The sequence below is a fragment of the Hemiscyllium ocellatum genome, chromosome 29 (assembly GCF_020745735.1).
Source record: "Hemiscyllium ocellatum isolate sHemOce1 chromosome 29, sHemOce1.pat.X.cur, whole genome shotgun sequence".
In the NCBI taxonomy this organism is placed as follows: Eukaryota; Metazoa; Chordata; class Chondrichthyes; order Orectolobiformes; family Hemiscylliidae; genus Hemiscyllium; species Hemiscyllium ocellatum.
This window is the reverse complement of record NC_083429.1, coordinates 13,636,020-13,646,814: the sequence shown is the minus strand read 5'-3', so window position 1 is coordinate 13,646,814 and position 10,795 is coordinate 13,636,020. Positions and strand designations below refer to the sequence as shown.

The window sequence follows — 10,795 nt, the reverse complement described above, 5'->3', positions numbered from 1 at the left end:
TATGTATTAAATTCAACCATACAGTGATCACTTCTTCCGAGAGGATCCCTAACTCTGAGGTCACTAATTATTCCTGTCTCATTGCAGAGGGACAGATCTTGGATAGTTTGCTCCCTTGTAGATCCATTTCATACTGTTCAAGTAAAATATCACAGATACACTTAATGAACTCCTCATAGCTACCCTGACTAAGCTGGTTTGACCAAAATACATGTAGATTAAAATCACCCATGATAATAACCGTACCATTTTTACAGGCATTAGTTATTTCTTTGTTTATTGCCCATCCCAATATGATGTTATTATTTGGTGGCATATACACTGCACCTATCAGTGACTTTCTTGTTAGAATTTTGAATGCATCATTCCTGTTTCTCCTAATGTATGGCAAAAACAACAACTACTCGTATTGTATGGAATCTTTAACAATGACAAATCTCCTAAGGTACTTCATGGATGATCAAAACATTGATTAAGCAGAATGATTTCCAAAAAAATCTTAAAGGAGGATAGAATAGGTTAGGGAGACGATTTGACAGACTTCTGCCCTTGACACTTCCAATTGTGGAGTGATGCAGATGGGGCAGGTTGGAAAGGGAACATGCAAAGGGGAAATGGAGGAGTGCAGGCAGTGTATAAGGTCTTAAGGACAGAGGAGGTTCCAGACTGAGTCTGTCTGTGATAGAGAGTATGGCTGCCTCATGGAGTTTGAAGTTCTGCAACGGGTGCATGCAAGTCATGTTAGTCGAGGATAGTATAATGGTGGCTGAGATAGCTTTTCATGAGGACTCGTCTCCTGAGTTAGTGTGGGCTGAGGTTAGAAACAGAAGGGGAGAGGTGACACTGCTTGGAGTTTTTTATATGCCTCCACAGAGTTCTAGGGAAGTGGAAGAGAGGATTAGCAAAATTATTCTGGGTAAGAGCAAAAGTACCAGGGTGGTCATTCTCCATAAACGGACCAATAACCTCAGGCACATGCGCAGTTTGGTTTCCATGCAGAGCATGCGCAGTGTCACACTGATCAGGACAGAGAGAGACATGGAGCTGCTTTCTCCGGTAGCGGCTGCGATCGGCTTCAGAGAGCGGCGCTCAGAGCCGGGGTGTGGGAGCCTCGCTGGGAGAAAGGAGCGGAGAGAATTCACAAGTCCCAAATACAGGTTAAAAAACAACAAAAAAGCCCCTCCAGGCCCGGGGAAGGAGGTGGCGGTCTCTGATCGGGGAAGCGGCCCAGGGTCACGGCCGCCATTAGTTTGAGGGAAGAGGGAGAGCGGGCCGCAGGGTCGCCATCTTGAGAAGGTCAAGGTGCAGGAGGGCGGGGCTCTCGGGGTCTGTAGAACCATCAGAGGAAAGGGAAGACCCATTGTTATTGATGAATTCCATGAACACAGCGTCACTGGGCGGTCCCGCAGGAATCTCCTCTCTCAGTCCTGCTGTGATGTTTCACCCAGTCACAACCAGCAGCTCTCCTCCTCTCTCAGCTCCCCTTCTGTCCTTCCTGCAGCATCTGGGGCATTGAGCTGCCTGTCCTGTCCCTCCCTCAGCTGTTGTTCTGTAATACCTGTGATATCCCAGTCCCATTTTAGATTACTTCACTATAGACATGAAACATTTAATTCACATTCAATCATTTGCAATGGTGGGATTTGAACCTGTGTCCAGAGAACATTTGTTGAGTTTCTGGATAAATTGCCTCACAATAATGCCACTAGGCTCTCACTTCATCTGCTCACAGGTTGAGCATCCCAGTGCAACAAGAATCAAAACCATTTCTTCCTGCAAAATTATTTGATCCTGATCTCTGGTGATATCCCTCTGTATCTCTCCATGTGGGATCCCTCACTGCGTGGGTCTAATTGCTGCCTCTGTCAGCATCTCTCACTCTTGCAGCTACTCCAGATCCTGAGCCAACAAAATTCTCCACTCCAGAGAGATGAGGCAGCACAGGCCAGATCTCTGTGGGCTCAGTGCCATTCTCCATGTGTAACCCTCACAGCATCAGTCTAATTTCCCATTCTGCTTATTTCTGTGTCTTCTGCAGGTACTCAATAGAGTTGCCAACTGCTGGTTGGGAAGATGGTTAGTCAGCCGCAGAAACAAAGGTCAGGGAGGTCTGGAGCCTTCAATAAATCCTGCCACCAGGTAAGATCATTCACAGTGCACAGGACAGAGAGCAATGAGAGGGCTCCAAACATCAGCTAACAGGACATGACATAGATATAGTGCTGGAGGAGGAGGACAGTACAGTCACACCCCAGGCTCAAGCACCATCTTTACTTTAAGTTTTCTTGTACTGCGGCAGCATAGGGAGTTCCCATTTATCAATCCAGGCATGTGCTGTCTTAGTGAGCATCAGGACAACAGAGGGAAAGCAGGCCTCCCATGAGAGGGTAGTAATGCTGCCTGGGATCTTTCTGTTCCCTATTCCTTCTCTAAAACTGTATCTATGGCTTGTCTTGTGGACCAGTGTCTTCAATCATTCTAACTTCTACAACAGTTCCTAACTCTGTCATCTCCTCCCCTCTCACCAATTACTTCACATATTTGAAACCTTCAGTCCAGATGACCATCCATATCGCTGTAACGTGCTTCAGTCTCTACAACATGCCTTGTCTCGATAGTCTCCTCCTCCAACAACTGGAGACATAGGGTCTGTTTCTGTGCGGCATGACTCTTCGGCCTACGTTTACGAAATGGAATGCGTCGCGTTTGCCTGTGTTTGGCCCATATCCCTTCTAATCTTCTCCTCTCCATGTACCTGCCCAAGTGTCTTTTCCATATTGTAATTGTACTCGTTTTCACCATTTCCTCTGGCAGTCCATTCCGTCTATGCACCATTCTTTGTTGAAAATATTGTTCTTCAGCTCCCTCTTTAAATTCTTACTCTGTCACCTCACGTTTATGCCTCTAGCTTTGGACTCACCTAACCTTGGCAATTCACTTACTTAGGGCCTACACTGTTTCATAAACCTTTATAAGGACACCCCGTGGCCTCCTCTGCCTGAGGGAAATATTGACGACAATGTTGCAAATATCTCCAACTCATGTACTCAGTACTCAAGCCACTGAAGACAAGTGTGCCAAATGTTGCTTTCCCCACCCTGTCCCCCTGTTGATGCCACTTCCAAAGAACAATGTAACTGCACCCCTTGGTCTCTCTCTGTTCGACAAACTGCCCAGGGCCCTACCATTAACTGTGTTAGTCCTCCGTGGTTTGTCTGAACTAAATTCAATACCCGAATTAAACTCTATCTTTCATTCCTTAACCCTCTGGCCCAGTTGATTACCATCCCCTTCGACAACTATATTCTATGTCCACTCTTCCACTAATTTTGGTATCAACAAACATAATAACAAGGACTCCTATATTTTCACTCAAAACATTTATGTAAATGATGTACAACAGTGGTCCCAGCACCAATCCTTAACGCTCACTGCTGGTCAGAGGCCTCCAGTCTGAACAACAACCTTCTCCCACCACCCTCTGTCTCCAACTGTCATCCCAATGTGTATCCAGTTGGCTCGCTCTCCCTGATCCCTTGTGAGCCACACTTACTGACCAATCTATCATGCTACACCTGACCAAGGGTTTGCTGAAGCCAAAAACAACGTCTGTTGCTCTGCCTTCATCTATCTTCTCGGTCACATCTTGAACAAACTCCAGTCAAGTTTGTGGGACATGTTTTCCCAAGCACAAAGCCATGCTGGCTGTCCATAATCAGTCCTTATCTTTCCAAACGCATGTAAGTCCTACCTCTCAGAATGACCATCAACAACTGACCCACCCTGATGTCTGGCTCATCAGTCTGTAGTTCCCTGGCTTTCTCTTGCAGCCTTTCTTAATTAACATTATAACCTCAGTCAGACAGTCATACCGCACTTTTTAGTTAACACTACCAATACTCTAAAATTGATCTCGTCCCACCTGCCTCTTCCTGGATCATGTCACTTTAAACCTTTCCTATTCCTATACTAATCCAAATGTCTTTAAACATTGTGATTGTCCCCACATTCATGCCTTCCTTGGGAAGTTCATTCCTCACGCATCCAACCCTCTCTGTGACAATGTGTTCCCATGTACTTTTTTTTAAATGTCTCTCCTCTCAACTTAAGAATGTAGTGCCTTGTCTTGATACTCCCCTGACCATGGGAAAAGACAACTCCCATTAACTCTATCTATCCCCCTCATTATTTTATAAACTTCTGTGAGGTCATCTGTCATCATTCAGGTTTCAATGAAAAAATACCAACCTATCCAGCCTTTCTTTATAACTGAAACCCTCCATAACCAGCCACATCCCAGTAAATCTCATCTGAATCCTCTGCAGCTTAATAACATCCTTCCTATAACTGGGCGACCCGAACTGGACACAGTATTCCAGAAGAGGACCAAAGGATTGAGCAGTGAAAGCAAGTGTGGTAAGCAAGTTTTTTTATTAACCATCCTGTCTCTCCATGTTGCAAACTTAAAAGGATTATGTACCTGAACCCTGAGTTCTACAACACTCCCGAAGGTCCTACCATTAATTGTATAAGCCCTGCCCGTGTTTGTTGTACCAAATGCATTCCCTCACATTTATTCAGATTGAACTCCATCTACAGTTTTTCAGCCATTTACACATTTCATCAGCATCCCTTTGTAATCTCAGAAAACCTTCTTCACTGTTCACAATGCCACCCTCCGGTCTATCAGCCTGTCACACATAGCTCTCTATGGTACAAATATCTCTGCTAGGGGCCCTACAATGTCTTCACCAGCTTCCCACAATGTCCTGAGGTACATTTGATCAGGGCCTTTGGATTTATCTATCTTTGTGTTTTAAAATCTCCAGCACCTCCTTTTCTATAATGTGGACTCATTTCAAGACATTGGGTCATAGAGATGTATAGCACGGAAACAGATCCTTCGGGCCAACTCCTGCATGACATATCTAGTCACATTTGTCAGAATTTTGCCAATATCCCTCTAAACCCTTCCTATTCATACACCCACCCACATGCCTTTTAAATGTATTTCTATCAGCCTTCACTATTTCCTCTGACAGCTTATTCCATACACTCTGCAGGAACCAATTGTCCTTTAGGTCCCTTTAAAAAGTTCCTCTCACATTGTAAAGCTATGTCCTGTCGGTTGGGAAACCCTCAGCCTGGGGAAAAGACCTTGTCTATTGACCCTATCAATGATCATCATGATTTTAAAGTGAATTCAGCCCCAGCTTATTCAGCATTTCCCTGGAGCGCAAACCTACCAACTGTGACAACATCCTTGGTCATTTCTTCTGAACCCTTCCGTGTTCCACAACATCCTTCCGATGGCATTGAGACCAGAATGTCACACAGTATTCCAATAGTAGTTGGTCAAAACACTGTTGAATTCCCTGAGCTCCCCAGTATTTATTCACAGTTAGTTCCAAAGTGAAATATTTGTTTTGGATCTTGTAATTCCACACATCTTTGGCTTCATTGATCATTGAGGATACCGGTTTTGTCCCTTGCTCTTCTTTTGCTCTTAATACACTTGTAGAATCTCTTTCAATTCTCCTTAGATTTGGCAGAAAAAGTTATCTTATGTCGCCTTTTTGCATTCCTGATTTCAATGCTAAGTGGATTTCTACAGCCCTGATGCTCCTGAAGAGATTCCCTTGAGTCAGCCAGTTATATCTGACATGTGCCCCCTTTTTCCTGACCAGAGCCTCGAAACTCAGCCAGTGTTTTCTAATTCTGTCAGCATTGAGCTGCGCACTAACAGGAACATGCTGGCGCTGAACGCTCCTTTTATCTCGGTTTTAAGATATTCCGACTTGCGAGACTTCATTTTACCTGCAAGTGGCCTCCCCATATCTACTTTAAAAATTCCTGTCTAATACTATCTTGCTCCATTGTATAACTTGAGCTTGTGGACCAGATCTGTCCTTTTCCATTGCTATTTTCAACTAATACAATTGTGGTGACTTTCCAAAGGGCTCCCCCACTAACACCTCAGTCCCGTTCCCGACCTTGTTTCCCAAGGGGAGGTCAGGTTTAGCCCCATTCTCCAGTTGGGCCATTTACATAATGACGGGAGTTTTCAGAACACACTTAACAAATTCCTTCCATCCAAATGCTTAATTCAGTAGCAATCCCAGTCCAGGTTTGGAAAGGTTAAGATCCCCTATCATTACAACCCTATTATTCTAACAGATATCTGAGATCTCCTGACATATTTGCTCCTTCATCTCCCATTGCCTATTGCTGTAGTATGACCGTAGTAAACTGATGACCAATTTCTATTTCTTAGTTCCACCAATATCGCTTAACTGGGCGATCCTGCATGAATACTCCCTCTAGGTACTGCTGGGATGTTTCCCCAATCAAAACCACCAGCTCTCTTCCTGTTTTGCCTCCTGTTCTATCCTTCCTGTAGACTCTGTCGTCTGGAACATTGAGCCGCTTGTCCTGTTGCTCCCTTAGCTGTGTTTCTGTAATATCTACAACATCCCAGTCCCATGTTCCCATCCATGCTCTGGGTTCAGCTGCCTTATCTGTCTGGCCCTTTGCATTGAAATAAATGCAGTTTAATCCATCAATTTTCCCTCATTGCCTGCTATGTTCTTGCCTGCCTTGTCTATTTATATTGCTCTCTTGAACATCTGTACCAACCTCAAATTTCTTTCTGGCCTTACAACTGTTATGGGTCCCACATCCCTGCCAGATGAGTTTAAATCCTCTCGAGCAGCTCCAGCAACTCTCCCCACCAGTATATGGGTCCCCCCTCCTGCTCCCAGTTCAGGTGTCTTCCCCACCCTGTCTGCTTGTGCTGACACCTTCAGACATTCAGACATCCAGGGTCTTGTCCACTAAGGTCCATGTGTTCCTCAATATTCCAGGAGGACCTACAATTCATGATGGATATCGTTCACTTATTAAACTTCCAACAGTGATCAGAAGTAAACTCCATCTGCCAATACTCTGCTCAGTTTATCATCTGATCGATATCAGACTACAGCCTGAGACCATCCCCCTCACTGTAGACAGCACCCTTACCTTTCATGTCATCTGCAAATGATTTCTTCTCTTTTCACATGCGAGATATTAATGTACATAATAACCAGCAATGGTTCCTGTACAGATCCCTGTGGTATTCCCACTGGGCAAAGGCTTCCAATCGTGAAAGACACCCTCCACCAATTGTGGATCCAATTTTCCAACTTGCCTTGGATCCCATGGGCTCTTCCCTTTTGGACCAGCCTTCCATGTGGGGCCTTGTCAAAGACCTTAATAAACTCCATGTAAACCACATCATCTGCACTGCCCTCATCTATGTCAGAGGACAATCCTCTACCAAATCCATACAGACAATCCCTAATGTATTCCTGTCCTTTGGAATGTTGATTCATTGTGTCCCTCAGAATTGTTTCCAATAATTTCCCTTGCCCCTGCTGTTGGACTACCTGCTCTGTAGTTACCTGGCCTATCACTGCTACTCTTGAACAAAGGAACCACATTAGCGATCCTCCAGTCATTCGGCACTTCACATGTGGCCAGCAATCTGGTCCCTTCCCTGCCATTACAGCCTGGGATATACTTTATTGTTACTGGGAATTTCTACACCTTTTTGCCCGTGAATACATTTAATGCCTCCTTCTCATTGATCTTAATATGTTCCAGAACCTCACCATCCCAACTGAAATCCCCGGCGACAATGTCTCTCCTGTGTGAATACAGCTGGGAAGTATTCATTGAAGACCTCACCTACTTCCTTTGGCTCCATGCACTGATTATCCCTTTGGTTTCTAACAGCCCCCACTGCTTAGTTGGGGATCCTCTTACTCTAACTGTACTTATTAAATATCTTGTGCCTTACCCTTAACATTATCTGCTAAGGATAATTTGTGACCATTGTTTGCCTGTTCATATTTTTAAGGACAACCCCCCGCCCCCAGCTTTCTATCTAATGCCTTTGTTATCCATTATTGATAGCGTTACCCACCTTTTGTTCACCCTGTAACCACATCTCTCTGGTGTCTACATCACTTTCATCTCTGTGTCACAAATCCAGCTACCTTATTGAAGAGACTTTGTCTATGCAGAAAAGAAAAATTCTGTACTCTTTCCCACAATTTCCTATCTCAAACCAATTCGCTGATGTAGAGTTCCAATTAAACCTAATCCCACCCTGTTCCTTTCTGCTTGTCTTCAGCCACATCCCCATGCTGTTCCAATTTCTATTTGGATTTGGAAAATACTTTGCTGTGGGTATGTCGTGCAAACCAGGTGAGGATGGGCAGATGTCCTTCTCGAAAGGACAAGTGTGTGGGTTTGTTGCAGTCAGCAATGGTTTCATACATTTTTATGGATTGTTAATTATAATATTTGATTTTATTGATTTCAAATTCCCCCATTTCAGACGGTGGGATTCAAACCTGTCTCCCCTTAACATTAGCTGAGGTTTTGGATACATGCCCTAGCAATAACACCACTAGGCCATCACTTCGCCTGCTCACAGGTTGCTCATTCCTGACCAGTTATAGCAGTGCATCATGAAGCTAAACCTATCCTCTTGTCACAATTGTTTGATCCTGACACCTTCCTGCACTCTGGTGCTATCACTCAGTATCTCTCCATGTGCTATCCCTTACTGTGTGGGTCTAATTGCTGCCTCTGTCAGCGTCTCTCACTCTTGCAGCTACTCCAGATCCTGAGCAAACACAATTCTCCACTCCAGACAGTACAGGCCAGGGATGGAGACTGGGATTTTCCAGATCTTTGTAGGACTCAGTGCCATTCTACACATGTAACCTTCACTACATCAGTGTAACTTTCCATTCTGTCTATTTTTCTGTCTTCTGTAGGTACTCAGGAAGTTCCTGACTCGATAGACTTCCCAACTGCTGGGTGTCTGGTCCGTCACCACATTGAAGACGGTTGGTCAGCCAGCGAGACAAAGGGCAGGGAGATCTGGAGCCTTCAATAAATCCTGCAGTGAGGTAAGATCACTCACAGTGCACAGAGCAGGGAGCAATGGGAGGGCTCCAAACATCAGCTAACAGGACATGACATAGATACAGTGCTGGAGGGGGAACACAGTACAGGCACACCTCTATCTCAATCACCACGTCTACTTTAACTTACATTGCACTGAGACAGCATAGAGAGTTCACAGTTATCAATCCAGGCCTGTGCTGTCTTAGTGAGCATCGGTACAACAGAGGGGAAAGCAGGCCTCCCATGAGAGGGTGGGAATGCTGCCTGGGATCTTTCTGTTCTGTGTTCTCTCCAACACTGTACCTATGGTATGTCTTGTGGATCAGTGTCTTCAATAATTTTTAACTCCTATAACAGTTCCTATCTCTGTAACCTCCTTCTTTCCATATAGGCCCTCCACATATTTTAAACGTACCGCATTCCAGACTATCTCCCTAAGGCTATAGCTTGCTTCAGTGTCTGCAAAATGCCTTATCTCAGTATTCTCCTCCTCTTTAACTGTGTACAGGGCCATGCTGCATGAAAACAGGACCTTCAGTCCAAGTCATCAATGCTGACCATTTTTCCAAAACTGAACGAGTCACATTTGCCTGTGTTTGGCCCATGTCCCTTCAGACCTTCCCCTCTCCATGTACCTGCCTCAATTTCGTTTCCATGTTGCAATTGTTCTTGTTTCGTCCATGTGGCCCTGGCAGTGCATTCTGTCAATGCACCATCCTCTGTGGATAATGTTGCTCCTCAGCTCCTTCTTTAAATCTTTGCTCTCTCACGTCACGTTTATACCCTCTAGTTTTAGACTCATTTACCATTGGCTATTCACCATTCTTACTCCCTGCATGGTTTAATAAACCTTTATAAGGTCACCCCTTATAAACCTCCTGTGTCCAAGGGAAATATTGAAGACAATGTTACAAATATCTCTAACTCATGTATCAAAGCGCTGGCCAATGATGGTAAGTGTACCAAATGCTGCTTTCCCCACCCTGTCCACCTATGATGCCACTTCCCAGGAACAATGTAACTGCACCCCTTGGTCTGTCTCTGTTCGACAACACTACCCAGGGCTGTACCATTAACTGTGTCAGTCCAAAACTCAATACCTGAATTAAAGTCCATATTTCATGCCTTGTTCCACTGACCCAGTTGGTCGATATCCCCTTTGATAACCGTATTCACTGCCCACTACGCCATTAACTTGATCATCCACAAAATTACTAACAATGACTTCTGTATTTTCAGCCAAATCGTTTATGTAGATGATGCACATCAGTAGACCCAGGCCCGATCCTTGTAGCACACTGCTGGTCACAGGCCTCCAGTCTGAACAACAACCCTCTCCCACCGCCCTCTGTCTCCTACTGTCAAGCCAATTTTGTATCCAGTTGACTAGCTGTCCCTGATCACGTGATCTAATCTTACGAACTTGTATATCATGCTAAATCCTGTCAAAGGTCCTGCTGTACGGTCACCACTTCAACAAAAGCAATCAAGTTAGTGAGACCTGACTTTGTACACACAAAGCCGTGCTGACTATCTTTCCTCAATCCTTGCCTTTCCAAACACACACAACTCCTGTCTGGCACAATCACTTCCACATCTTACCTAATACTGACATTGGGCGACTTGATCTTTAGTTCCCTGGGTTTCCATCGCAGTCTTCCTTAAATAATGGAACAAAACGATATTGTTGTCAGAGCTGGACAGCATAGAAACTGACCCTTCAATTGATACCAACCATAATCTCAAACTAAACTCGTCCCAGCTGCCTGTTGCTGGCCCATATCCCTCCAACCCTTTCCTATCCATGTACTTAACTAAATGTCTTTTAAACGTT

At 44.6% G+C, this 10,795-nt stretch overlaps 1 long non-coding RNA gene across 1 annotated transcript; it reads left to right on the top strand.

The window, feature by feature from the left end:
• The first annotated feature begins 1,075 nt into the window (after positions 1 to 1,075).
• On the top strand, positions 1,076 to 4,358 carry LOC132829634 (uncharacterized). The gene is made up of 3 exons (XR_009646246.1): positions 1,076 to 1,157; positions 2,039 to 2,139; positions 4,326 to 4,358. It is a non-coding gene; the product is annotated as an uncharacterized LOC132829634 (long non-coding RNA).
• Positions 4,359 to 10,795: the final 6,437 nt, after the last annotated feature.